This window comes from Microtus pennsylvanicus, chromosome 12 (assembly GCF_037038515.1).
Source record: "Microtus pennsylvanicus isolate mMicPen1 chromosome 12, mMicPen1.hap1, whole genome shotgun sequence".
Taxonomy (NCBI): Eukaryota; Metazoa; Chordata; class Mammalia; order Rodentia; family Cricetidae; genus Microtus; species Microtus pennsylvanicus.
The window spans coordinates 34,506,547-34,534,215 of NC_134590.1; the positions used below are offsets into that span (position 1 = coordinate 34,506,547).

Below are 27,669 nucleotides of genomic sequence, written 5' to 3' on the forward strand. Positions count from 1 at the left end.
CAATGTATGAAGAAGATGAAAATAAAAAGCCCACTTGCACTGTAGGGAGGACAAAGTCTCAGTTTATTATCCGAGGGAGGAGTGGGTTAGAAAAGAGCCATTACTTAATAGTTACAATTATTTTCAGAATTACCTTTCTAAAGGAGATGGAGGTAGCACTCAGTGTATATGAGAGTCCTTAAGACTAGTCCTCAGATGACAGCCACACCAGCATATGGGGATTTGTTACAGGCGTTTTGGGAGCACAGCCACTCATTCACGTCCTGGGAAAGGGGCCTAGCATTCTGCTTTAGCAGCCTTCCCAGTGAGTCTGACCCAGGCTCCAGTTTGGCTCAGTGAAGAACACATTAAGGATGCCCAGGTGACTGCAGAATGTCCACTTACTGGCTAACAAACCAGTAACAAGGAGATTATGGTTTTCCTTTTCGCAGGCGTGTTTCTCGCCCGGCGTTATCTCGCTGTGATATTCCGGTGCAGGAATGTTCGTGTGTGTGGCATATGTCTGGGCGTTGGGGGAGGAGGTGTCAGAAGGCAGGAGAAGTTTCACCTTTCAATGTTCAGCTCGCCTGGCCGGCTGTGGGCAGATCTCAGCTGGGAATATTTTTCCATTCTAAAGGAACGCAGACGTGTGGGAGACGAGATCCCCAACGGCCTTTTGGTGCAGACAGACGCCAGATCACCTGGAGGGGATACCCGGGCTGCCCCGAGCCCCTAGATTCTGGGTGTCACCCTGGCGTCCCCTGCCTCCCAGCCGTGCGGCAGCCGGGCCTCCTCCACCTGCAGGGGTCGCCCTGGGAGCGCGGCCCGCCCCCTTCCGCTGCGGCCTCCGCCCCCGGCCCCGCCTTGCTGGGTTCGCCTGGCTCCGCCAGGCCCCTCGGTGCCTCTCCTCGCGCAGCCGCCGCCAAAGCCTGGAGAAGTGGAATCTTGCCGCCGCTGCTCCCTGCGCGGGCCTCGCGGAGCCGCACTGGGCATGCTCAGTCGCTGGAGCCAGTGCTGCTCTAAGTAGGAAGCTCGCGTGCTGCAACCGCAGCTGATCTGGGCGCTCAGCGGACTGCGAGACCTAGGAGCCGGAGCCGATAGAGCGTCGCGTAGCGCTGGTGAGCCACGCTTTCCTCCATGCCTTCAGCCCGGGAATCCGGGGAGGGGGTGGGGTGGCCCGGAGTGCGGCGCGGGAGCCCGGCAGCCGGCGAGCCTGGCGGCTTGTGCCTCTGCGGCTGCCGCTCCGTTTCTGGCGGTCACCGCCGGCCGCCCAGCCGCAGCCCCAGCTGCAGCAGCTGCCGCTGCATCTGCAGCAGGCACCCGCTGCGGAGTCCTGCGCACCCCGCACCCGCGCCGCAGGGCCGGTGCTCTAGCTGCGGGCTCGCCCGTCACTCCCATTGCTCTTTCACTCCCATTCGCAGTTGGGGCTCGGCAGGGTAGGGCGAGGACACTGGGTCGCAGGGCTGTGCCCAGGCGGAGACTGCGGAGGGCAAAGTGCGGGTGGGCGCGGGCGACGAGCAGCGCACGCCCCCTTGCCCTGGAACCGGCCTGATCGCCCGGCGGCGCGCTCCTGCTAGACACTTAGAGACCTGGCCAGCGACTCCAGGGGTGCAGGGAGCCCTGCTGCCCAGAGAGGAGACGGGGGCAAAGTTCCTGTCTCTTCTGCAAAGCAGAGAGCGTTTTAACTAGAAAAATGGCTGTGTGCCGAGGGCTGGATCAGGGAAGCCGGTCATCGGGGTCCCGAACGTCCCACTGCTTCTCGCTGGGAGGAGTGGTGTCTCATACGCCAGAAATGACATTTGTGCGAAGAAAACTAGCTGGGCGGAGGGAGGGATGTGGAGTCCCGTAGAAACAATGAGAGGTGGTCCCTCCACGTCTTTGGCGGAGAGGCGCAAAAGGCCAAGGGCGTGTGGGGCTTTAAAGAAAAAAAAGAAATTGGAGAAATCAGCTAGAGAATTGGAACCGTTTTTGTAGCCAGGTTTCTCACAACCACGATTGTCCCGATCACTTGGGGATGGACTGAGTGGTTGTAGAGGGCTCACGTGGAGAGAATTAGGTCAGTGTCAGAAGACCAGTGGGCTCTTAAAAGGGGTAGTTTGAGAAAGTCCTGTCATTGTGCCCGATGGATGACTTAAATCAAAGTCATAAAAGAGCATCATAAAATGATAACAGCAATATCATTTTAATTTCAAGAAATAAGAAACTTTGTGATGCTGCCCTTTTTGTTATTTCACTGACTTAATAAATTATGGCAGATGCTCGTTTGTTTTAGGATCTGATCTCTTACATCTTTTTTCTCTCTTATCATGATATTGCAGATAGTTCTTGAAATGGCCACGGTAGACCTGAACTTGTGTGGCTGACCTTGTAGAAACAGTACACTCGAGGGATGTTTCTTTATGAACTTAGAAACAGGCTTTGTTTGTACCTTGAAAGCAGAATTTGCTCAACAGTTTCTCAGAATTCGGAGGCTCTTAGCAGAGTCTTAGAAATGGCATCTGTTTGGAAAGATGGTATTTGTCCTGAGAATGGGGACCCCTCCCCCTAGGCAGGCAGAAATGTGATGAGAGCCGGGTGTCAGGAGTGCAGAGTGGTCCCATCTATGGAGTGTGGGCATGGGGGGGGGCGAAGGTGGGGAGATGCCTCAGGTACAAGATGTCCACCACTGTCCTTTTGAACTTGATGTGCTAGATTGGTAGGTGCCTTCAGAAAGTTCTCAGAAATACCGCACTTGCTCAGAACCTGTGAGAAAGGTCTCAGCTTGAGACCCTTTTCTGGTGAAGGTGTGGATGTCCTTTTACAGTGTTAATACTTTCTCTAAACTATTCACCTTCAAGGACCCGGCAGAATCCTCCCTTCTGTGGTTTCATAGCGTAGGAATTGAAACACTTTGAGGGTCTGCAGGGTTCCAGAGGAATCTTTTACGTTTCCTTTCTGTAATATGAACAGAGACTACAACATGACTACAACATTGTTTAAGGAAAGACAAATATTACAGGACCACGTGTGCAAGCAATATTCTAGAACAGTTATTTTGTATGTCATGTTTCTATTTTCTGAGGACTTTTCCTGCCAGAGGAGAAACAGCAAACAAACATTGGCTTCTTTTTCTGTTACAGCAGGAATCAGCACTTGAAACCCTTGCCATGACTGTTAGACATGTGTTCTGTTGCTTACTAGATACTAGTGGGTATCTAAATGTATCTATGACAAATGGAATCTTAGTATCTCTCTAGTCCCCCTACACCTTTAAGACAGACAAAACCTTTGTGATAAACACCTTAACTATTCCAGAGATCTGCTACAGTGTTTTGTGAGACTGACAGCTACTTACTACAAGGCATTTAGGATGAGTTTTAGGAAAATACTGTCTTAAGTTATTACTGATTTTGAGGGTGATACTCTCCTTCCCTGGGTTAAGGAAACTAGCATTTGATTACGGTCTGTCACATGATAGGACTGATATTAAGCTTTTTGCATATACTATCTGGTATGTGGTATATGTGTGTATGCATTTATGTGTATGCGTTTGCAGGTACTAGTCATGTGCACATGGGGTGGTCAGAGGGCCCTTGTAATGTAGATCCTTATACTTTTACCTTTTTTGAGACAAAGTTTCTTCTTCATTGTTCATGTCTGTGTATGCCAGGCCAAGTGGCCTGAGAGCCTTGGGGAACCATCCTGTCTCTACCGTTCATCTTACAGTAGAAATACTGTGTTACCACCCTGTTACCATCCTGGCTTTAATGACAGCTCTGGGGACTTAAACTCAGGTCTGATGGTGTCTTGACATAAATGTCACCTGCCCAAGAAAGCTCCTTTAAGAGGCGGAGACTTGTGACCCCGTAGCACTTTCACCGTTACGTTTTCTCTCCTAGGAGAATATTTCATTGTGTGCCATTTTTATTCCCTAAGCACCCTCTTGCAAGACATCGACGATTTGTTTAGGATGAAGTTTGATGAGGATAGCGTGTCTTCCAAGTGATGTGGGTGCTGTACGGCCCTCCCATATGTATTTTAAAATGGTTTTGTGTTCATTTATTTTCAGCTGTGTTGTCGTACTAGCAAATAGAATTAAATCTTGGGGCGATAAGGCCTAATTACCCATTTTGGAGTGTTATTAGCACACATTCTGTGTGACGGTGTGTGTTGGTGACATGCTCTGCCGCTGTGACGGCTCGTCAGAGGCAGGGTGACAGCTCTGTGATTATGGATCTGCTAGGATTTGATAGAAAGACCACCAAGCAGGGCCTCCATAGACTTCGCTTGCGTGTCCTGCCTTCTCTTTCACTCCAGCTCACTCTGTGACTTGGCTGTGCCAGTTCACATCTTGGGGTCCCAGTCTCCCCATTTGTCGAATGAGATTTGCAGTAGAATTTGCAGTAGAATGTGCCCTCTGGTTGTTGACTGAGTCCTTCTTGGCCTGGCTCAGAGGTCTGTAATGCAGCCATTCAAGGAGGGAGGGATTCGCTTAGAGCATATAGGCTGATTTTGTGCTTCTCAGAGCCTGTCCTGTCCTTGTTTTGTCTCATATCCTTCCTTCTTGGTCAGTTCCTGCCTCCTATTGAGTTTTTCCTTTGCTACAGAATAACTGTCATAAATGAACTTTGTGGACTCGTGTCCTTCTGGGTAGGAGACAGCTGGGATTGGGCCGAAATGTATTCGAGTTGGAACTTTTTGTGTCATCTCCTGAAGAAAGACTTTCTGCTTTTAGGTTCCCAGGTCATCTAAGAAGATCCTAGCAGCTGCAGAGGAGACAGTCTTGGTTGCTGGGATCTGTCCTGCATGCTTTTAGTAGTCTTTCCCGTGCTGGTTCCTTCACCTTCCGCCCTTAGTGAGAGTCGCAGCTCTTGGCCGTAGGAATTGATTGTCACTGCCATTTGATGTGCGCATCTTTGGTGACTTGTGCGGGCGTTTATGGTCGGCTGCTGCCATAGCAGGAGCGCCGGCTGGATGATGATGGGATCAAGAGCAGGCCTGTTCCGAGTTATGCATGCATTGCTCTCAGAGTGCGCCCGAAGCCTACAATTGTTAATCTTTAAGTGACGCAGGAGAGGAAAGCCAGAGTTATCGCACTACTTAAGAACAGTGAGGACAGGGACACCAGTGTCCCTGGCCCTCATGGGGGAGGGGAGAGTCAGGGTTCTGAACCCCTGCAAGGAGCAAGGCTGGAACTACAAACAAGGAGGAGAGTGGTAAGAACAGAAAGTAGGGGGAGGAGGCAACTCATCATGTGGGTAAGACTGGAGAGCCTGGATCTGGTTAAAGGCATGGGAGGTCAGCACAGTAACTTACTAATTAACTAACAACAAAAGACACAGACAAAGCAAGAAAGAATTAAAGGGGGGAAATCCCAATGTATAATTTCCTGGTATATAAAATGTATAAAATGCATGAGTTCCCAGAGGCAAAGGAGAGAGACCATAGGGAAGAATAATGAGGTGGAAATATGCATTGAAGGTTTTCTTTGTGTTGGTGACTTGAGAATGTTAGGAAGTTAACCACTGTGCCCCTTCCCTCTTGGGGATGCTGCAGGATTTTGCCTGCTGGGCAGTACCTGGAGTTTCTTAAGTTTAGCTACATTGGCAAGTATGCTTCAGGAATGCTTGGAGTGGGAGGAAGTGTGGCTTTGTTATTTTTAGTTGTCTAAAAAATGCCGAGTTTTGAACTGAGCTGGAAGGAGGAGCGTGCATTTGGGAGGATGCAACTGGAGGGGACTTTGCAGTCTTCTGGAAAGGAAGGGCGAGTTCCTTTGCTGGGGACAGAAGGCTTGGTATTACTGGTGGGACAGGATGTAGCATTTCCCATTCACTACCCTAGAAATCAGATCTGAATTTGTATGCATGGTAAATGTGAATGTTTTGTGTATGCAAAGTACAGTGCCTGCCTGAGGGCTGAGAGTCTGTCAGTGACATTTCCATCGCCCTCCCTGAAATGATAATGGTGATGATGGAGCCGGAGCCTCATTGGCCTCCAAATGAGGAGAGGTGCCCGTTTTCCTTGAGATTATACCCTTCCAATTTTGGGGTAAGAGTCCTTTGTGAAGGAATGGGAATATTTTCATTTGGCAGCTTAATGGTCCATGAAATTGCTAAGTCTGGGAATCTGGTCCTGAGATGCCGAGTTCTGCCCTTGGGATTGAGTTAGTAGCAAAGCCAGACCAACACATAGAGCTTGTGGGTGGGCTACTGGAGCCCTGGGCCTTCCAGGAATGCAGAGTCACCCGAAGTCCCAGGAGCTGTGAAGGAACTCACTTTGAAAGTGCCCTGGGAACCAATGAGTATTTTTGAATTATAGCCCAAGGACGACAAGCAGAGGGCCAAGATGAAACATGGGGCCTGCGAGAGCAGACAGCGCGAATGGCCGAAACGTGACTCCAGCAGGCAGGCCTGGAGATGTAACTTGGCATTTGTTTCTTTGCCTGCAGACCTCTTTCTGGCAGAACAACATGCTTTTGCAATTTGGAGATGGTGATTCTAGGAATTGCTGTTGGAATCGAGACAAGTGAAATCAAGAATTGCTTAATAGTCGGCTTAGTGTGGGCCCCCGTGCTATCACGCCCTCCGGGATGACCCCGAGATGGCTAGAGGAAGCTTAAGAATGGTTGGCCCCTGGAATTGTTGGTTTTCACCTTGTTGGTATTGGTGGTACTATTGGGGTGGGGTCAGGGGAAGAAGAAAGCTTCTAGGTTTGAAATAATAGTTTTACAGAGTAAATAATGCGTTTCAGGTAACGCGGTAGATATCTGTGCTTAGTGGGCCTGGAAAGGTCACTCAGTCAGTAGAGTATTTGCCTTTGCAAACGTGAGGACCTGAATTCAGTTCCCAGCACCCATGTAAAAGCTAGGCTTTGTGTTAGTAATCCCAGCGCCGGAGAGAAGAGGCAGAGAGATCCTCGGGACTTGCTGACCAGCCAGTCTCATGAGGTTTACCTTTCAGCTGCTTTCAGAGCCCACAGTTAGCTGGAAGCTGCCTGTTGGTGGCAGGGTTATCGCCTCTCAGGAGTAGCCCTCAAGTGCAGATGTCACCTGAATACAAATCTACTAGCAGGGTCCAGATATGATTTCCAGACATCGGAAACTGAGTTTCTCTGTTAACTCTCTGGGAAGATTCCAGGATAGATTTCTTCTGTAAAAATACAGACAAAAGCCGGGCAGTGATGGTGTACAATCCTAGCGCTTGGGAGGCAGTGGGATCTCTGAGTTCCAGGCCAGCCTTGTCTATAGAGCAAGTTCCAGGAAAATCAGTGCTACACAGAGAATCTCTGTCTTGAGAAACCAAAAATAAACAAAATACAGGGGAATCTGGTAATTGGCTCATGCAGGCGCTGGAGGGCTGAGTTGTTGGATGAGGATTTCAGGGCCTCCCCAGCAGTCCCAAGGCTAGCCTGAGGTTTTGGCTCCTCTGGCCTTGACACCCTCGGAGAGATGGCGTGTTTCTCTAGGCATTCTGTAGGTGCTTTGCTGCTGACTGTGTTCTTAACTTGGGGTCTTTGTTTAGTTTGTTCAGTAGACTTGTTCTAGGCAAGGGCCAGGCTACCTTCTACATTAAATAGTTTGCATTGCTGGACAGTACCGTCTGTAGATGGAAGTACTGTGTGTAGCTGGGCAGTACTGTGTGTAGCTGGGCAATACTGTGTGTAACTGGGCATTACCGTCCGTAGGTAGAAAGGGAATCCTGGCATCAGCTAGGTTTCTTGGGTTGTTTCATTCTTGGTGGGCTAAGGTGATATAATTTGTGGCCGTGACTGAGGCCTGATGAGAACACTCAGTTACCGGGGCATAGATAACCATGGGAAACACTCCTAAACCATAGGGTCTTTCTGCGTTAGAATGGAACTTTTTTAGCAAAGAGAGACTATTGGTAACACCAGAGACCTCGGCTTCAGGGGCTCATTCCTTTATGCAGCAAATGTTTATTGAGTACATAGTTGGTACCAGGCACTGTGCCCAGTCCAGGGAGACGGAGGAGCGTGCCACAGTGTTGGTGGTGGCAGGGTGCTGTGGCGGAGGCCTGCACGGGGTTTTACAGGGGTGGTGAGAAAGGAAGCTGACCCTCCTCTACAGAAGTGGGGTGCTGCAGGGGCGAGGAGCTGTGGCGAATGGCCTCTGTGGAAATCCCCATTGCAGAAGCCTTTTCCTGGCTCCTTCCCCACCTTCGGCTCCTGGAGCTCTTGCAGCCTATCTCTGCCAACATTGGGATCCTTTCGTGAGGGTAGAAATGTGGCCGGCCATTTATATCTGCAGATCCTGCTGGTGGTGTGTGTGTGTGTGTGTGTGTGTGTGTGTGTGTGTGTGTGTGTGTAGCACTTTTGCCCTGCAGGACACATTTGGCACTGCCTGATGACATTTTGTCTTGCTCTTGAGTTAGAACGACTGGCCTTTGCAGGTAGTGGTCAGGGATGCTGTTGGCCAGTGTGCAGTCTATAGGGCTACCTTGTCCTGCGGAGAATATTGGGTGTTGGTGTTGAAAGATTAAACTCTTGGGATCTTGGTATCGCTCTGTCATGTGGTAGCCACATGTGCACCATGAGAGGGTTCTAGTTGGACGCCACAGTTATGCGGCGCCTCGCCGTCCCCACTGCACACAGGAAAGCTAAAGTATTCGTCATGGTTCTGAGGACCTCAGACGTTAACAGGGGTTCAGGGTTTAGACCACCACTTGGCAGGCACCAAGCCTTTAGCCATTATTATTACTTTTAGTTTACCAAGGTTTGCTTTATGACTCAAAGAGTTCACCTTTCGGGGGGGGGTCCCTAGACTATCCCTCAGATGTACTCTGGTGTGAGAATTGGTTGTGTTTCTTGTAGTCCTAATTTGATTATCTTTCTCTGTTCCCACCCCTTGATTCTAGGGCTCTCAATAGCTTTGCCTTTCATCCCCTTTTTTTCCCAGGGACCCGAGTTTATGCCCTTGCCAAACCTTCCCCTAGAGGGCTGAGAGAGTGATATTTATGATTTTCCTTAGCTTTGTCTATTTCGGGAACGGTGAGAAAGCGGGAAGCAGGTCAGGGGAGCTGCTGCATTGCTTCCTGCCTGATTGTCACCGCTTCCTCCACCGTGAGATTCAAAAGTGGGAGGCAGGTGGCAGTGCCTGCTTGTGACTCTTCCCTCTGCACCCACTAGCTCATCCCCCAAGCTAAGTGCCTACTACTTCCAAAATATCCAGTAATTGGGTCACAACATTATCTGCCTGCCAGGAATCATTTCTGAGAATCAAAGGAAAGACGCAGGCTTCCATCAGTGAGATCTGAAACATCTCTATGCTCTGTTTTACGGTTATTCCAAAAATAGAAATAGAGGAAAGCCTCTTGTCATCGCAGTGAGGTGGCTGTGTCTTCATGGCCTAGAACTGTGTCTTATTTTCACTTTGTAAAAGTATTCGGAGCTCTTTCTACAGGGAGATGAGCCTTTGTGGGCTCCATTCGATGGATCAAATTTACGGTTGAATTTTTGTAACAGGAGTTTCGGGTTTTGGATGCTGTTAACAGACCACAGAAAATGTAAAAACAAAAGAACAAAAAACAACCCCAAACAATCCTAAGTGTCTTAGTTACTGTCCTATTGCCGTGAAGAGACGCCATGACCAAGTCAGCTTATAAAAGAAAGCATTTAATGGGGACTTGCTTACTGTTTGGAGGGTTGGTCTGTTATCGTCATGGTGGGGAGTATGACAGCAGGCAGACAAGGTACTGGAGCAGTAGCCAAGAGCTTCCATTTTATCTGCCAGATGGAAGCAGAGACAGAGACAGAAAAAGAGACAGAGAGAGAGAGAGAGAGAGAGAGAGAGAGAGAGAGAGAGAGAGAGAGGCAGAGATGCAGAAACAGGCACTGGACCTGGCACAGGCTTTTAGAAACCTGAAAGTTTATCCCCAGTGCACACTTCCACCAACAAGGCCACACCTCCTCATCCTTCCCAAACAGTTCTACCAACTGAGGACCAAGTATTCACATACATGAGCCCCGAGGGACCATTCTCATTTGCACCCTCACACCAAGGCACTTTTCTAATTCCTTCCCCATGATGCTTGTCTCCTCCTGAGAGCAATGACCTCTTAGCTTGCATCTCTGTTTGGCTTCCCAGAAGCCAGGTACAGATAGATCTCAATGGCCCGTGTTGAACCTGACTAGGAAGGCCACTCTGCCTGCTCAGAACTCTCATTTATAGAGGAAAGCTGACAGCTATGGAACCTGCTACAGTCCAGCGTGATGGCATTACCAGCAGAGAAGCTCTCTGCTTCTCAGACCACTGCCTTTGTCTGGCTGGGTTTCGGGTGTGTCAGGCAAGTCTCGGCTCAGTCTGTTCTGCAGTGCCCCGCCACCCTACACTCTAGCCTGGTGGAGCCCTGCCATTCCCCACAGCCTCCAGCTTCTTCCCACCACCGTCGCCTCTCTCTTTAGAGTTCGCAGCCGTTCTCCAAGTCTCCTGCTCATTTCTCCTCGGCTGTTTCTGACATCCTCTGCAGGTGAGGGCTTGCTCGTTCTGCCCCTCCAGGGACTCCCTGCTGCCTGCAGGCTGAGAGTCCAGCTGCTTGGCATGGCACCCAACACCTTTGGTGATCTGCGTCCCCTGTCATGCCCTGGGCTTGCACGCTGCTGTTTGCACAGTGTGCCTTGCATTCTTTGGCATTGGATAGAGGACTTCTGCTGCCTGTATCCATCCCTAATGGACAGTTTTTCATCTGTCTGACATCAATCCTCCTACAGGAAGTCACTTACTCAGTACCCACCTCACCCCCAGGCTAGTGAAAGCACATCTTGCTGGCCTGGCCCTAACCCCGGACTTCCCTGTTCTGTGGTGTGCCTTGTTTGAAGGCTGCATATGTCATGATTCCCAGGTAGCATCTGTGCTGCTGTACTGAGGACACACCTGGAAAGCCACTGCTGTGCTACATCACCCAGGGCAGGGACCACTGGCTCTTCTCCTTGCTCCATGGGTCTGGGTGTGTGTGTGTGTGTTCTCACACCCTGAGTCCATCACCCTTCGTCTTCATCCACACTTCTCTCTGGCTTTTAAATTAATCTGTGGGTCCTTGTGGGATGGTTCTAAATTCCTTTATATTTGAGTTCCCAGTGTTGGAAAATCCTTGGGGATCAATATATATTGTTGAAGAATGGCCTTAAGAATGAAAAAAAGTTTCTGTAATTTCAGGATTTAATAAATATACCACAGAACACATTTTCTGCATTTCTGTATCTGTTGTTTCTTCTCTTCCTCTCCTTCCTCCTTCTTCTTTCCTCCCCCTCTTCCTCCTCCTGAGAATTTATGGTCAATATACTCTGATGTTATGAGGTCAGTATGAGTCTACATAAAAGTCTTTTTTTTTTCTGTTGTTTTAAATTCTAGAATGGTTTGGAAAGAGAACCCATTATTGTTTCTAGAATATAGGGGTTTTTTTTTGTACTTCTTCAGTGTGACCAATGCTGAAATAAAATGTGTTCAACAGAAATGCAGAGGACATTTCATTTAGCAAATAAAATAGCATAGAAATCACCGTTTTATTTACAGACAAAACCACTAGATCCTACTGAATTGAAATGAAGTCATGTTTAACTGAGACCACACAACCAGATAACTTCAGTCATCACTGCTGCAGGTGAGAGAGGAAGGGCTCCTAAGGGGTTCGTTCACTCCCTCGTGTCTCTATCGAGCATATGTTTACTGAGCACATATTCTTTCCATAGCTGGCCCTTTGAGTGGAGATTTATGTCACTGTGCTCTCTTTGATACAGGAGAAATCAGGGTCACCTTTCGATGGTCATAGTTTCATTGATAAAAGAATTTAGAGGTGAACCCAGATAGAAGCACAAGGACAGTTTTATTGGAAGATAATAGAAAACCCCATGGCAGGCAGGCTGTAAACTTCGGCTGCTTGGAGAAGGGGAATGGGTAAGAGGAGGGAAGAAGGCACACTGTGTAAACCGCCAGACAGGTCAGACACATTGTAGACAGTTTTCTTTGGGCTGCCAGCTCACAAAAAAGTCACAGAGACTTATTATTAATTACGGAAGCTTAGGCTTGTTTCTAACTAACTCTTATAGCTTAAACTAACCCATTTATATTAATCTGTGTTCTGTCACATGGCATTTCCTCTCTTCCATTTTACACCTCCTCGTTCCTCTCAGTCACCTCTGCGTTTCTCCCACACCTAGATTCACCTCCTCCTCCTTTTCTTCTCTCACTCCCTGGAAGTCCCTCCTAATTTCTTCCTGCCTAGCTATTGGCCATTCAGTTCTTTATTAAACCAATCAGAAGGCGCCTTGGCAAAGACACGGTGTGCAAATATTCTGTAACACAACATGGAGGGAGGGAGGCTTTAGAGAAAGTAAGAAGCCCTAAGTGCTGGGGGAAAGCCCAGAGTGCTAAGAAAAGCATGCTCAGAAAGAAGAAAAGGGGGCGGGGAGAAAGAAGAAAAGGAAACGTTAACTGTTTTTGAATAATTCAGAAAGGTGGACAAATTTAGGACTTTACATGGTTGGAGCTTCTAAGCCTCTGCACTAGAGGTGGGGATTCTGGGAAGGAAAAGTACAGAATTTCATTAGAGAACTAATTTCACCTATCTCTTTAGCCTGGCTTAAGGAGAGCCTGTTTTTCCAGGTCCTTTAGCCAAGGTGATTAAACTAGCCCCCTTGAGACGTGCGGTATCTACCTAAACCATTCTGTTTCCTTCCTCCCTTCCTTCCTTCCTTCCTTCCTTCCTTCCTTCCTTCCTTCCTTCCTTCCTTCCTTCCGTTCGTTTTTCAAGATATGATTTTTTTCTGTGTAGCTTCGGAGCCTGTTCTGGAACTAGCTCTTGTAGACCAGGCTGGCCTCGAATTCACAGATCCGCCTGCCTCTGCCTCCCGAGTGCTGGGATTAAAAGGCGTGTGCCACCACTGCCTGGCACCATTCTGTTTTCTTAACTAGGAGTTTTTCTACTCATCCATCGTGGTAGGAGATGCTGTGGAATAAGAGTGTGATGGGATTGGAGGCCTGGAGTCCCCTCAGATGAGGTGGGGTGAGTAGGTGATCTTCTGCTGTGTCCTGAGTGACAGGAAATGAGTGCCGTGTCAAGAGCCTGGCATGTTTATGCAACACAATACCTGTATAATCAGTGTATACAATGTCAATTTGGAAGAAGGTACAAGCAGAGTCAAATGAAAAAGCAGTGTGACATGGAGAGGAGCCGCTTCAGCCCTGGAGAATGGTTCAGAAGGGCTTCCGGGATCCCTAGTACCCCTGCAGTCTTACAAACACTGTTCTCACCTCGTTATGGTGCCTGCTGTCTGGGTCCTAGTTCTAGTACCGCTTCCATGACTTCTAGAATAGGCTGTTTTAGCACATGTTTGTTAGAAATAAAATGATAATCTTGGCGTCACACAAATGAACTTATGAACAAAGCGAAAGTAACTGGGCGAAGCAATTCTTTTTGTGAAAAGGGTCACCGGAACTCAGGTATGGGTAGCAAGCAGTCTTGGCCAAGATGGTGTGTGCCTTTTATCCCTGACGTAGGTGGTGACTGCGTCTCACCTGTGGGAGCTCAGCTTCACGGTCTGATGAGATTGGCAACGTAAAGGGAACGGAGAAGAAAGGCCCGGGAAGTACAGTCCTTGCTGGACTAACTAACTACCTTGATAGGAACCGTTTCTCACATGCTTTTGCCGTACTTGCTTTAACAGATCATGGGTTTCGACTTGAATTGTGACTTTATATTGTCATTTTATCGTTCGGAAATGCAGACACTGCTTTGGATGTGAGCTGATTAAGGGAATGAAGGCAAAGAGAAAGAGTGACTGGGTTTCCGAGGAGGAGCATTAGTTTGAGACAAGAGATCCTTTTTCCATTCTGTCTTTTCTATGCCTCCTCCCTCCTTCTTTCTCTTTTTCCTTCCCTTCCCTTCCCTTCCCTTCCCTTCCCTTCCCTTCCCTTCCCTTCCCTTCCCTTCCCTTCCCTTCCCTTCCTTTCCCTCCCCTCCCCTCCCTTCCCCTCCCCTCCCCTTTCCTCCCCTCCCCTCCCCTTCCCTCCCCTCCCCTCCCCTCCCCTTCCCTCCCCTCCCCTTTTCTTTCTTTTCCTTTCCATCTCTCTCCTGACACCCCCCCCCCCCCCACACACCGAGCTGCATAGCCAAGGTTGGCTTGACTTTAACTATGTTAAACTCTTATCTTCAGACCTCAGCTTACTAAGTGCCAGGATCACAGGCAGTCAGCTGCCATGTACTGGTTTTTGGATTTACTTTTAGTTGAGGTATGTTTAGTTTGATCTTTCTTGAAGTTAGAGTACAGGTGATCTAGGTCAGCCGTTTCGAAGAGATTTATTTTCTGATACCGTATGGTTCTTTGGCATAGCAAACTCAGAAGGGGAGATACGGGTGAGCTGGCCAAAAATGTTCATTTGTCAGGGATCCCTGGGTGAGTCTTAAAAAGAACATATGCTAAGGTTCAGTCGTTAAGAGAGAGCTTGATACCCATAAGTGATCCCAGTAGCTGGGAGATGCAGGCAGGACGAACAAGAGTTACAGGATAGTCTGGGTTACATGGGCTAACCCTAACATTTGGCTCAGCTATCAGGTGGGTGAAGAGGCTTCTATCCATACTGCCTTTTCCTCTGCTTAGAGTAATTTCCAGAAAGATGCAGTGGGATTTTACATAGAAAAGAATGAAGGAACTGGGACTGGAGGGAACAACCAGAGAAGCAGTCTAAGCAGAGTAGAGAGGAGTAGGGCAGGGAGGAGCCGGGGCAGAGAGGAGCAGGGCAGAGAGGAGCAGGGCAGAGAGGAGCCGGGGCAGAGAGGAGCGGGGCAGAGAGGTGCCGGGGCAGGGAGGAGCCGGGGCAGGAAGGCTCCTTTAGTTCAGGACTTTGGATTTGGATGGGTTGTGCTCTTTGGTCCCACTTGAGATGTGTTTTCATACCGTGTGCTCCTGAAGAGACAGGGAATCTCCCAGGGAGGGTGATGGTCCCGGAGACCGCTCCTGTGGACAGGTCCCCGTGTCTCAAAGCTCTGAGGAAAATCCTCTTGCCTTCACATTTAACGTGGTCCACTGATTTGGGCAGAATGAACACGAGCAATGGTGCCGCGAAACGGAACTGCTGCCGTGCAGGGGTGTAGCAATGGGGTCAGTGTCATTTCTAAAAATGACTCCTCCCAGCAGGACGCGAGGTGGTTTCTACTAAAATAAATACAGGAAGTCCCGCATTCCATCCTCTTGTGTGTCATTGTCTCAGGTATCCAAGTCATCTCCTGCTGCGGCCAGTTTCAATTCCCATAAACCATCTCACTGTTTATGGAGGCCTATGTCTTACTGGTTGTTTGTTTTTTTTTAATAAGGTATGGCGTTTCATTGAATTTTTGTCTTTTTTTTTTTCTCTCTCTTGGTTCTGAGGACGTGGGAATTGCAAGAAAGTAACAACCACCACCACCACCACCAAAAATGAAAAGGCCTTAGAGCACATTGATTTGTGGCAGTGTTATCTTTATTCCTCTAAGAAAGCGGGATTTCCATCCAGTGGGTTTGTGTTCTTTCCCTTTGGGAGAGATAAGAGGAGGACGGATGGCTGCATTCGGAGTTTATATAAATTTTTGCTTCACATTTGTTCTCGGATGAACATTTGGGAAGGCATTGCCTTCCTTCTGCAACACTAGCTATTAAACAATACCACGGTGTCTTGCCAAGAGCAGTTTCCTGCCCTCAGAGTGAAACTTAAGGCAGCTCTAACGTGAAACAGGAGAGCGGGGTGGGTGCTGGTTTTCCTGAAAGCACCTTTATTTTTCCTTCATGTTGACCTTGGGATTAAGTTCAGAATGTTTGACTTCGTGCCATTTTGGTAGATGCTTATGTTAAAGAATGTGATGTCCCCGTGTGACTGCACCAAGGTGATGGAATTGTTAACAGTTTGTTTGCATAAAGCCAGCGGCAGGAGAGAGTGGACAGACTTAGAAATAAGCTCTGTCTCTGGGAAGGAGGGTGGCTGATTTCTTTGCCTTTCTGTCTCTTCCTTCCCAAGCTCTTGCATCTCCTTTTGGCAGTGAGCAAAGGAGGAAAATTATTATCATATGCCCCTCCTTGTCTCATCTGAAACGTATTTGCTCAGGACTGGGTCTTGGAGGCTAATTTTTAGGGAATCAAAGAGCTAGCATCACGCTACGTGAAATAAGCCATGTACAAAGGTTTACGGTTGCCCTTCCCTGCAGCTCCTAGTCAGCTCACAGAGGCAGAAGCTAGGCTGGTGGCTGCCAGGGCTGCCAGAAGCTGGTGTTCTAGGGGACTAAGGTTCCATCTGGGAAGAAAAGTTCGAAGGATGCTGGTGACAGGTGTATAGCAGTATGAATGCACTTAATGTCTTGTAATTATACACTTAAAAATGGGTGAAACAGTAAAAATTCCAGGGAGGAATGAACTTGTCCTGGACTGGAGCACCTGTGAGCCAGCTCAGGTCTCAGGGTGGCCTGCATCTGGGCCTGGTGCTCTGAGGGCTGGGGAGGGCACAGACAGGTGGCTCTCCCTTGTCATTTGAGCTTGACGCCAAGTTCATGTGTTGTCAGAAGCTCTCTTTGCAGGCAACACATACTCACCCAGACTAGTCTGGGGTTGTGGACCGAATGTGATCTCATGGGGCACACTGTGGCCTTGTTGTTACTGAGGTCCTTTGGAGAAGAATTACTGTGGTCAAAATGAACCTTCGTTGGATTGTCCTCAAAAACCATGACACTTTGCTATTTATTCTGTCAAGTGTACCCTCAGAGCCTAGGCTGCCCACCTTTGGCCCGTGTTCTTCTGAGGAAGCCTTGGCCTTTAGATGCAAGTGGATCAGGGTTTTAGCGGGAGCTGGAGGAGCTGTTGGCAGGATAGCAAGGGACCATGCTGGAGGGCAGGTTTGCTGTGGCACCGTGAAATGCCCGCTCCAGAGCAGTGATCAGCACGGCCCGCACACTTAGCTCATCTTCTGACTTTTCCTGGGACTCGCTCTGTAGACCAGGCTGGCCCCTGTAGACCAGGCTGGCCTCAAACTCACAGAGGTCCGCCTGCCTCTGCCTCCTAAGTGCTGGGATTAAAGGCGTGTGCCACCACTGCCTAGCTTTTTTTTTTTTTTTAAATTGTTCAGATAGTCATCAGTTGGGGCAGTTCTTCTGTTGAAGGAGGCCTCTTGTTGGTTCCTGGCTGCTCAGCCCTGAAATAATCACACAGAAACTGTATTATTTAAATTACTTCTTGGCCCATTAGCTCTAGCTTCTTATTGGCTAACTCTTACATCTTAATTTAACCCATCTCCATTAATCTGTGCATCATCATCACGAGGTCGTGGCCTGCCAGCAAAGTTTCAGCATGTCTGTCTCCTGTTGCTTCATGGCTTCTCCCTGACTCCCCCCTTCTTTCTCCCAGGATTCAATTCTAACTTTCCTGCCTAAGTTCTGCCCTGCTATAGGTCCAAAGCAGTTTCTTTATTCGTTAATGGTAATCACAGCACACAGAGGGGACTCCCACATCAGTCCTTCTGAATTGATTGTACTTTTTTTGTAACTGGGCTACTAATGATGCCTCTTTATCCAATTTATCCTTATTTAGGATCAATAAAAGGATAGCTTTTTCTCTCTCTCTAAAGATTTATTTATAATTTATTATTGTTTTATGTATATAACAGTTTTTGACTGTGTTCAGTCTGTGCACAACTTTTGTGATCATACATATTTTTTTAAAAAATTATTTATTTTTATTTTATGTGCATTGGTGTTTTGCCATGGGTGTCGGGTCTCCTGGAACTGGAATTATAGACAGTTGTGAGCTGCCGTGTGGGTGCTGGGAATTGAACCCAGCTTCTCTGGAAGAGCAATTAATGCTCTTAACCACTGAGCCTTCTCTCTGCCTGGAATACCACATTTGTGTTGTGCCTATCCATGGGTACCAGAAGAGGGCATCAGGTTCCCTGGAACTTGAGTTCCAGATGTTTGTGAGCAGCAGTGTGGGTGTTGGCAATCAAACCTGGGTCCTGTGGATGAGCAGCCAGTGTTCTGAACTAAGCCATCCCTCCAGCTGCGGGATCGATCTTTAAAAGGGCCGGAAAGAGATCAGTAATCAACCTTTGTGTTCAGCTGCCTGGTTTGGGTTGTTATTGTTATTCTCCTTTGAGAGACTGTCAATGTGGTACCAGGGATCTGGGTTTGATAATAGACGGTCAGAGTGGTACCAGCAGGGATCCGGGGTTCCTAGGTTTGAGGATCACACTTGATCAGCGTGATGTCCTTATATCAGTCCTTTGCACATTGTTGCCCAGGCTGGCTGGGAACTCACTGTGTAACACAGGCTGGCCCTCCACGTGTGGCAGTCTTAAAGTGCCTCAGCCTCTTTAGCAGCATGAGCCGCTATTCCCTTTTCTTCTTGCTCTTTAAGTTTACATTTATTTGTTTTGTGCGTGGATGTGTGTGTGTGTGTATGTGTGTGTATGTGTGTGTGTGTGTGCGTGCGTGTGTGTGTATGTGTGTGTGCGTGCGCGCGTGTGTGTGTGTGTGTGTGTGTGTGCGTGTGTGTGTGTGTGTATGTGTGTGTGTGTATAGGAGGGAAGGAGGGAAGACAGCCTGTGACTGTCAGTTTTTTTCAACCATGTGCGTCCTGGCATTGAACTCAGGCTCTCAGGCTTGGTGGGAAATTCCCTCACCCTCTGAGTCATCCCTCTGAGTCATCCCTCTAGCCTTAATTTTTCAAATTTAAAGTGATTTACTTGTTAGTTTGTTTTGCCCGTGTGGGTGTATGCACATTTCTGTGTTTGTAGGTACATGTGTGTGGAGCCCAGATTTACCGCTACCTGAATCACTATTTAGGCCGGGCTTCTCAGTTGCCCCCAGAGCTTGCTGAGTCAGCTAGTTTGGCAGGCCAGGCCCCTCTGCCCCATTTGTGTGAATGCTAGGGACCCGAACTCTGGTCTTTATGTTTCCAGGCAGCAAATGCTTTATTCCCTGAGCCATCTCCATAGCCTCTACTTGGTTTTTGAAACAAAGAAAATTTCACCAGTCTATGAAAGGTAATATATGTTTAAAAAGATGTAGTCGGTGTTGTGATGTTTTCTCTAGAAACAAATCAAAGATTTCTGTAATCACAGAACATTGTATCCTGAGGACGTGCTCAGCATAGCTACAAAGGAGGAGGCCTGGGTACCAGGGGAGAGTGGTTGGCAGCCTCAGAATGTTGTATAAATTTAATATGGTCTGAAAATTGCATTTCCTGTGGAGTGGCAGTAAGAATTTACTTGCTAAACTATTTTGTGTTTTCTCCAGAGGAAGGCTGTTACTTCACTTTTTGTTATTTTTAATTGGAGGTCATATTGTTTCTTCCCAAACCAATTTTGGTTGCCCTTTAGAATAATCTGTTAGCACTTTTATTTGTGTTTGAGTTAAGATAATTAGTGGACTACAGGTATGCAAGTTGGGTTTTGGGTTGCACTGATTTGAGGACACGTTCAGACCCTATGACGTCTGTTTTGCCTGGTGACTCACGCAGACTTTAGCGTCCCCACTCCTTCTGTTAATTTGGCAGTTCGTGGCATTCCAGTGATATTCTACAGACTCGTGGGTTCTTTCTGTCGGTTATGTATGAGGCCAGCTCACAAAGTCATTTCAAAGACATTTCCTGGTTAATAAGTATGCATGCTAAGGAATTTCCCACAAATCTATTTAAGTGGCCAAAGTCTGAGTTAGCCTGTTGTATAAATATTTTACTGTTTTCCTGGTGTCCTGAGAGCACCAGTCTGCCAAGTTCATGGTGACTGTGTTTCTCACAGTTCACAGAGTGACAAAGTACAGTGGACGTCCAGCCAGTGCACAGGTGCAGTGGATGTTCAGCTAGAGATGTCCAGCCAGTGCACAGGTGCAGCAGATGTCCAGCCAGTGTACCGGTGCAGTGGATGTTCAGCTAGAGATGTCCAGCCAGTGCACAGGTGCAGTGGACGTTCAGCCAGTGTACAGGTGCAGAGGACATCCAGCCAGTGTACAGGTGCAGAGGACGTCCAGCCAGTGCACAGGTGCAGCGGACGTCCAGCCAGTGTACCGGTGCAGTGGACGTCCAGCCAGTGTACCGGTGCAGCGGACATCCAGCCAGTGTACAGGTGCAGCGGACGTCCAGCCAGTGCGCAGGTACAGAGGACGTCCGGCCAGTGTACAGGTGCAGCGGACGTCCGGCCAGTGCGCAGGTGCAGAGGACGTCCGGCCAGTGTGCAGGTGCAGAGGACGTCCGGCCAGTGTACAGGTGCAGCGGACGTCCGGCCAGTGTACAGGTGCAGAGGACGTCCGGCCAGTGCGCAGGTGCAGAGGACGTCCGGCCAGTGCGCAGGTGCAGAGGACGTCCGGCCAGTGTACAGGTGCAGCGGACGTCCGGCCAGTGCACAGGTGCAGAGGACGTCCGGCCAGTGCGCAGGTGCAGCGGACGTCCGGCCAGTGTGCAGGTGCAGAGGACGTCCGGCCAGTGTACAGGTGCAGCGGACGTCCGGCCAGTGTACAGGTGCAGAGGACGTCCGGCCAGTGCGCAGGTGCAGAGGACGTCCGGCCAGTGCGCAGGTGCAGCGGACGTCCGGCCAGTGTGCAGGTGCAGAGGACGTCCGGCCAGTGTACAGGTGCAGAGGACGTCCGGCCAGTGCGCAGGTGCAGAGGACGTCCGGCCAGTGTACAGGTGCAGAGGACGTCCGGCCAGTGTACAGGTGCAGCGGACGTCCGGCCAGTGTACAGGTGCAGAGGACGTCCTGCCAGTGCGCAGGTGCAGAGGACGTCCTGCCAGTGCGCAGGTGCAGAGGATGTCCGGCCAGTGTACAGGTGCAGCGGACGTCCGGCCAGTGCACAGGTGCAGAGGACGTCCGGCCAGTGCGCAGGTGCAGAGGACGTCCGGCCAGTGCGCAGGTGCAGTGGACGTCCAGCCAGTGTACAGGCATACACTGACATCTCAAAGGATAGGAAAGCTCCCCCATTAAGAAAAATTTGAGTCACGCCTATTTATTTAAATAACTGAGTACTTTGTTTCCCTCTTTCGTTGAAGGCTGATGTTTCTCACCATGACAGCAATTAGAAAGTTGTTATTTTCACCGGTGGTGGCGCAGGCCTTTAATCCCAGCACTCGGGAGGCAGAGGCAGGTGGATCTCCGTGAGTTCGAGGCCAGCCTGGTCTACAAGAGCTAGTTCCATGACAGGCACCAAAGCTACAGAGAAACCCTGTCTGGAGCCCCACCCCCACAGAATTATTTTCTGTGCTGTGGGTTAGTGACTGTCACACCTGTTGCGCTGTAGGGTATCAACAGGGCCGAATGTTGTCACCTGTCATACAGAGGCAAGGCACATTGGTGCAGTTTATCATACTTGTTCGCAGAGCTGGAATCATCCCAGGCAGATGAACTGAATAAAGAGTAACCAACCTCCCATTTGTGATTTTTCAGGCAGGGTCTCGCTCTGCAGTTCTGACTAAGCTTTTCCATGTAGACCAAGCTAGCCTCAAACTGGGATTCTCTCGAATGTTCCATGCCTGGCCAGCCTTTCATTCAATGAGCAGCTCAGAGACTTAGAGAGAGGGCAGACTGCTCTGCTTCCCTTCCAGTTTGACTTCTGTACTGGGGAACACAGAAGAGGAAATCCTGAGATCTTCTTGGGATATGGCACATACAAAGATGTTTCCCTGGACAGAACCTAATGGAGAATTTAAAGGTTGAAGTCAGGCGAGGGGGACATGGCGCTAATCATGGCGCTATGTTAGCTTCATTTTTACTGCTGCAATGAACAGGGCGGATTATAAAAGAAAGTATTTTACTGGGCTTGCAGTTGTCGAGGGTTAGAGTTCATGATGGAGGAGCTGTCAGAGGCGGAGAGCACACTGGAATGGGGTGAATCTTTCCAAACCTCCCACATTGACACACCTTCTCCAACAAGGCCACACCTCCTAATCCTTCTGTCTTAATCACTGTTCCGTTGCTGTGAAGAGACGCCATGACCACGGCAACTCTTAGAAAGGAAAGCCTTTAATTGGGGCTTGCTCAGTTTTGGAGGGTTGGTCCATTGTCATCATGGCAGGGAGAAGGGCCGCATGCAGGCAGACATGCTCCTGGAGAAGTAGCTGAGAGCGCTGCATCCAGATCTGTAGGCAGCAGGAAGAGAGAGAGAGACTCTGAGCTCAGAATGGGCTTTTTGAAACCTCAAAGTCTGCCCCCAGCGACACACTTCCCACAAGGCCATGCCGCCTAATCTTTTCAAACAGTGCTACTCCCTATGAGACTGGGGCCATTTCCATTCAGACCACCACATCTTCTCTAACAGTTTCAACAACGGGGTGGGGGTGGGGTTGGGGGGGAATGGGGCAAGTGTGAAATAAAGAGACATGTGTACTTGTGATGGCCACTAGTCTTGATTGTCAACTTGATTACATCTGGAATCAACTAAAAACTGTCAGGCCCAGATCCGTGAAGTCCTCCAAAAGCCAACAAGGAGACCGAGTCCTATATGTAAAAGCAAAGTTTATTTCATACAAGTTTACACACTTGGTCTCTCCATGTGTCCAATGTATTGGAATAATCAGAGAGCCCTGAGCTCAGTTAGAATTGGGTTTCTGTAATAGTAAAGGTGGGGCTGAGGGATTTCTAAGGTTCAGGACCCCTGGTTGACTGACATTTGTCTAGGGGTGTCCTGGTGTGTGCTGGCAGGTGATCCTATCTACAACTGTTGGAACATTAGGCATTTCCTTTGGATGGTCTGTTTGGGTAATCTCAGTTTGTGGTTCTTCCTGCAACCAGGTATTGCTTCAGGGTGAACTACTGAGACTCAGGCCTCTATTAAACTTACGATGGTTGAGTCCTACATTGGCAGCTGCTAATGTTGGAAGTAAAGAACTTCCTTTGGGTGGTCTATTGGTTTCTCTTTAGCTAGTCATGGCTGGCTCCTACAAAAACCAAGTAGCTGGCTATACCTCTGAGGGGCTTTCTTGATTGGATCATGTGAGGCCAGAAGACTAACTTCTGAGAGCCCCACATGGAGGCAGACCACGGGAGGAGGAGGCCCTCCTGCTCTCACTATCACTGGCTAGTTCTTTATCAAACTGCTAAGGTGTTCTTAATGGTATTATATACTCCTCTTTTACAATGACTGAAGACCACTTGAGACACCCAGCCTCCTGGACTGAAAAACTGGAGGACTCTTGGCCTTTCCTTCAGGAGACAAACATTATTGGACTAGCCAGATGTTAGTCTTTAAGTCACCCTAATACACCCCATACACACACACACACACACACACACACACACACACACACACACACAAAACACACACACAACACACATACACACATGTATTCATTATATCAAGTTATGTTCCTCTAGAGAACTCTAATTACAGAAGCAGAGACAGGAAGATTGCAAGTTCAAGGGTTACCTGAGCTGCATAATGAGACCTTGTCTTAAACAAAACAAAACAAAAACCAAGCATGTAATGTTAAACAGTTTTTTTTCTATGTGTTCTATGTTTTTTGTGATCTTGTCTTAAAAAGCAAAACGGAGAATGATTTTAAGATAGCTGGCGTTGACCTCTGGGTTCCACATGCAGGTGTACATGTATGCACATGCGCATCCCCACACAGCCACACATATAACACACACACACACACACACACACACACACACACACACACACAGAGAGAGAGTCTATCTTAAGTCTCAGTGATTATGTGCTGCCGTTATAGAATGTTACTGACTACTAGCGATTGGTCAGAATTGGACAGTGCTTCTCTGCTGGAACGTGGTAAATGTTGGCACACGCTAAGTGAGCAGCGTGAGAGGAGAAGCGGGCTGAAAGTGCCGAACTTGGAATATTTTTAGTGTGTCGGTTGGCTTCCGGTGTATGGAAATCCTCATGGTAAAGGAAGTGTCTCATTTACTTAAAGCATGTCGTGCTTTGTTTTCTTATCACTTTGTCTGTAGCGAGGCTCCAGAATCTCCAACCATTCACCACCGGAGTGATGTGAGGACCTGAAGGTCTTCCCATCACCAGGTTAACTGATGAGAGAAACCGAGTCTCTTCTCTGTATGCTGAGCTCATTCTGATAGGTGTTTGAGATGGATTGCATCTCTAGAGAAAATTCCTGGAAGACTGTTCTGGTCTTCACTATCTCTGAACTTGACCTCATTTGGAAAAGGTATTTGGCAGATGTAAAACCCCATAAGATGGGGGCCATAATGGACTAGCCCGAGCTCTGAAGTTGTCATGACTGGTGTCCACATTAGAGGAGGAGATTGAGACATAGACACATGGAGAACGCCAGGAAGAGACCCTGCAGGGGGATGGCTGTGTGGAGTAATGCCACCAAAACCAAGACTGCCTGAGGCAGGCCACTGGTCAGAGGTGGTGGGGCTTCCCCTGGAGGAGGCGTCTCTGCCAGCACCTCTAGCATCGGTAAGTGCTTGCTTTTTGAGAGGGACGCATGCCCTGTGGCACCTGGGCTTAGAATCCACTCCATCCCTTCTGTTGGCCCTCAGAGATGAGCATGTCTGGGAGGCTCTGCACATAGTTCTTATTAGGACTGACCTTGATTGATGGTGGGATTTTTAAACTTTTCCACTGCTCACATGTTTTCAAGATGGCGACAGTGCTGGGTCCTTCCTCTGTGGGGTTAGCATAAGGATTAACTGAGTTAAGATATACACAGTGCCTAGGTTGCTGAACTCTTACTGGATGTCCTTATATTACCAAAGGGATGCAAATGGCCTCAGATCTGTGACTTTCTTGTTTTGATCTTGATTAAGAGTGGGGAATTCAGGTGTGAATCGGTCGTAGCTCTCTCTCACCCAGAGTTCGAGGTCAAGTCAACAGGGATTTGTCAGTGTGCCTCTTAGGAAAATAGCAATGTAAACCAAAAAGACAGAGGCAGAAAGGGGAACGTTCTGCTGCGAGTCAGGAAAGGGTCTTCAGTGGGTTAGGAGGTTGAGGACTATCTACAGTATTAGGAGGCCAGGGAGATGGGAAATAGCAATGGCTATTTAACACAGGGACTGAGGGATTCAAAATCTGCTGCTTTCTGTCCCCCCCCCCCAGGCCTATATATTTTCATATTTTAAATAGGAATGAAAGACTTTGCCCTGGAAGTAGAGGTCAGGATGAGAGTGTGATTCAATAGGCAGACTAATTTGAAATACTCAGATCAGTGCTTGGCCACAGTAAAGTACCTACTCAAAAAATACCGGCTTTAGAGGGGCTGGAGAGATGGCTCAGGTTCTTTCATAGGACCCAGGTTGAATTCCCAGCACCCACATGGCAGCTTACAACTGTCTGTAATTCCAAGATCATACACCCTCACACAGACATACATGTAGGCAAAACACCAACACAAAGAAAAAAAAGAAAAAAAAATCCTACCAGCTTTAGGGCTGTAGCTGTTCTCAGATCAGTGTTAGGATGCCACAGTTCACACTCTCAGCCAAGGTCAGCAGCCAGATACTGTCTTTCACTGTTTGAATTATTAGGAAGTAAAAAAAGTTTGCACCGTATGATGTTTAAGTACAGGAAAGAGTATTAAAATGGGCCCAACATTGGCACAAGGCCGTGTACAGATTGCTGATTAGGCAAAATAAAAAAAATAAACCAATATGTTGAGCCAACATGATTTTGTTTTTAAATCTGGTGAACCACCTGTATTTTTAAGCAATCAATTTAAAGATGGTTTTGATTTGTTGTTAATTGTCTCCACGTTATCTTGTGACATCATCCCGTGTTCAGAGCCGAGGTAATCACAAACGAGAAACATCCCAGCAGCTCAGCCACAGGGGTGGGGCGGGGGCTTGCCAGCCTGTGTCCCTAGGAGAAAGGAGAGGGAGTGCATACAAGTGACCTCAGCAATGCCCGTCTCATGTAGTTTTTCTTTTTGGTCGCTTCAGTTGTGTGTGTTTTCATCGTAAAAGAACAAACATGCTCCTTATGACAAGACTCAGAAAGAAGGCCATCAAAAGTAAACACCACCGGAGGCTACAGCATTTGGAGCCAATCATTGTTAGCCTTTGGGACAGCCCCTGGGTCTCCTCAAACTTGGGATCCCAGAACATAAATATAGTTGAGGATGTCTCAACTTTAAGGGCAGCTAAGGCAGCACTGGGCATTGAGCTTGAGCAGAAACAATGTAATCACAGACTTGCCTTAAGTGTTAGGTGTTAAATAGATAGGCTGACTTTTAGTTCACTATGTAGTCATGTTTAGCCTTGAACTCTCCAAAACCTGTAGGATTGTTACGGCCATCAGGAGGTCCTGGTGCCCTTGATCTGCCTCCTAAGTGCTAGGATTGCAGGTGTGTGCCACCGTGCCTGACTGCAATTGATTTTTTTTTTAAATTAGCATATGATGTTGGTGATAGAAAGCAGCTGGGCAGAGATGGTCCATTTGCTCAGCTAGCTAGGTAGGTGCTAGGAATCTGGGAGTGGATAGAGCAGACACTCTGAGCTTTGTGCGAAATGACCTCCATCATCAAACCTGAAGATACAGCCAGCCACAGTGCTATCATAGGCTCTACTTACTGTGCTGAAAAACTGGACCAAGAGGATGAGGGGTGAGCTAGGAAGAGGGGAACCATTTTGTTTTATTATTTTATTTTTAAGAGAGGGTCTCATTTTGTAACCCAGGCTGGCCTTGAATTCATGATTCCCCTGCCTCAGCTTGTAGTCCTTGAGGAGGCAAGAAGGACACCGCGAGGCCAGTAGTCCAGGCGAAGGGTTGAAGAGCTGTTGGGGGTTTAGCTGGTGCATGGGCAGCCAAGACTGTTAAGAACAGGGAGGATGCGAGGCCATCGAGGGTTCCAGCACAGGTGGCATTCCTGCACTTTATGACAGTCATCTGACACCTTGTGGGGAGGAGAGAAGAGGCTTGACAGACGAGGGGCAGCAGAGGACCACAGAGACCCTTTGGGAACTCTGGCTTCAGAGATGCTGAAGACTTGGTTGAGGGTGGTCGCAGTGGACATGGTGAGAGATGGTTGGATGCTGAGTATTTGGTCCAAGTGGAGCCTATGGTGTTTGTCCATGGGTCGGATGTGGAGTGGGGTGGGAAGACTGCAGGAGGAGCTGGGGTTTTAGCCCCGTGGCTGGAAGTGGGCGGCTGTTCCAGATGCAGCTGTTGTGGGTCTTGGTGGAGATTTGGGTGACGTGGATGGACCTGTGACCTGAGGCTTACAGTTGAGGTTCCAGGGTCGGGAGTATGAACACCATTCAAGGAAGCAATGATATCAGAGACCAGCTTAGTAGTCTCTAAATGGTAGACTGAACAGACCTGAAGCGCTGCTGAGGATGGCTTGATTCCCTTCACTTCCCCGTTGTTCTACGGAGTCACAAACAAAGCTTCGCTACCCTGACTGAGTGCACGAATATGCTCTCTGTTTCCTTCTCCCTGCTCAGACTCCTCCACCCTGCCCATGGCCTGTTCTTTTCGGACAGTTGCCCTAGTGGTATAGCCACAGTGATTCTGTATCCGTCTGGGCCTTAAGAGACTGCTGAACCAACGATGCAGACAACTTCAGTCTCCGCAACGAGCAGGTTAAGCTCGCAGATGAAAGCAGCCCTGGGGATTGCAGGCTTCCACGCGGCAGGTTGAGGAATACCAGGATGGGGGTTTATGGGAAGAACTAAGACCATGTTGTCCTGCAAGCCTTGCTTCAAGCCCTAGCTCTGTCACTTATGGTGACGGCAGACTTGCCACCTGACACCTCACACCCCAGTTTGCTTCACCT

At 48.6% G+C, this 27,669-nt stretch overlaps 1 protein-coding gene across 9 annotated transcripts in view; it reads left to right on the plus strand.

Moving 5' to 3' along the window:
- The first annotated feature begins 848 nt into the window (after positions 1-848).
- Positions 849-27,669, plus strand: part of Apbb2 (amyloid beta precursor protein binding family B member 2) — a 320,293-nt gene continuing 293,472 nt past the window's right edge. For all 9 annotated transcript variants that reach the window (XM_075943293.1, XM_075943299.1, XM_075943298.1 and 6 more), the window contains exon 1: positions 849-1,097. The gene's annotated coding sequence lies outside the window, so the exon portion shown is untranslated. The remainder of the gene's footprint in view (positions 1,098-27,669) is intronic.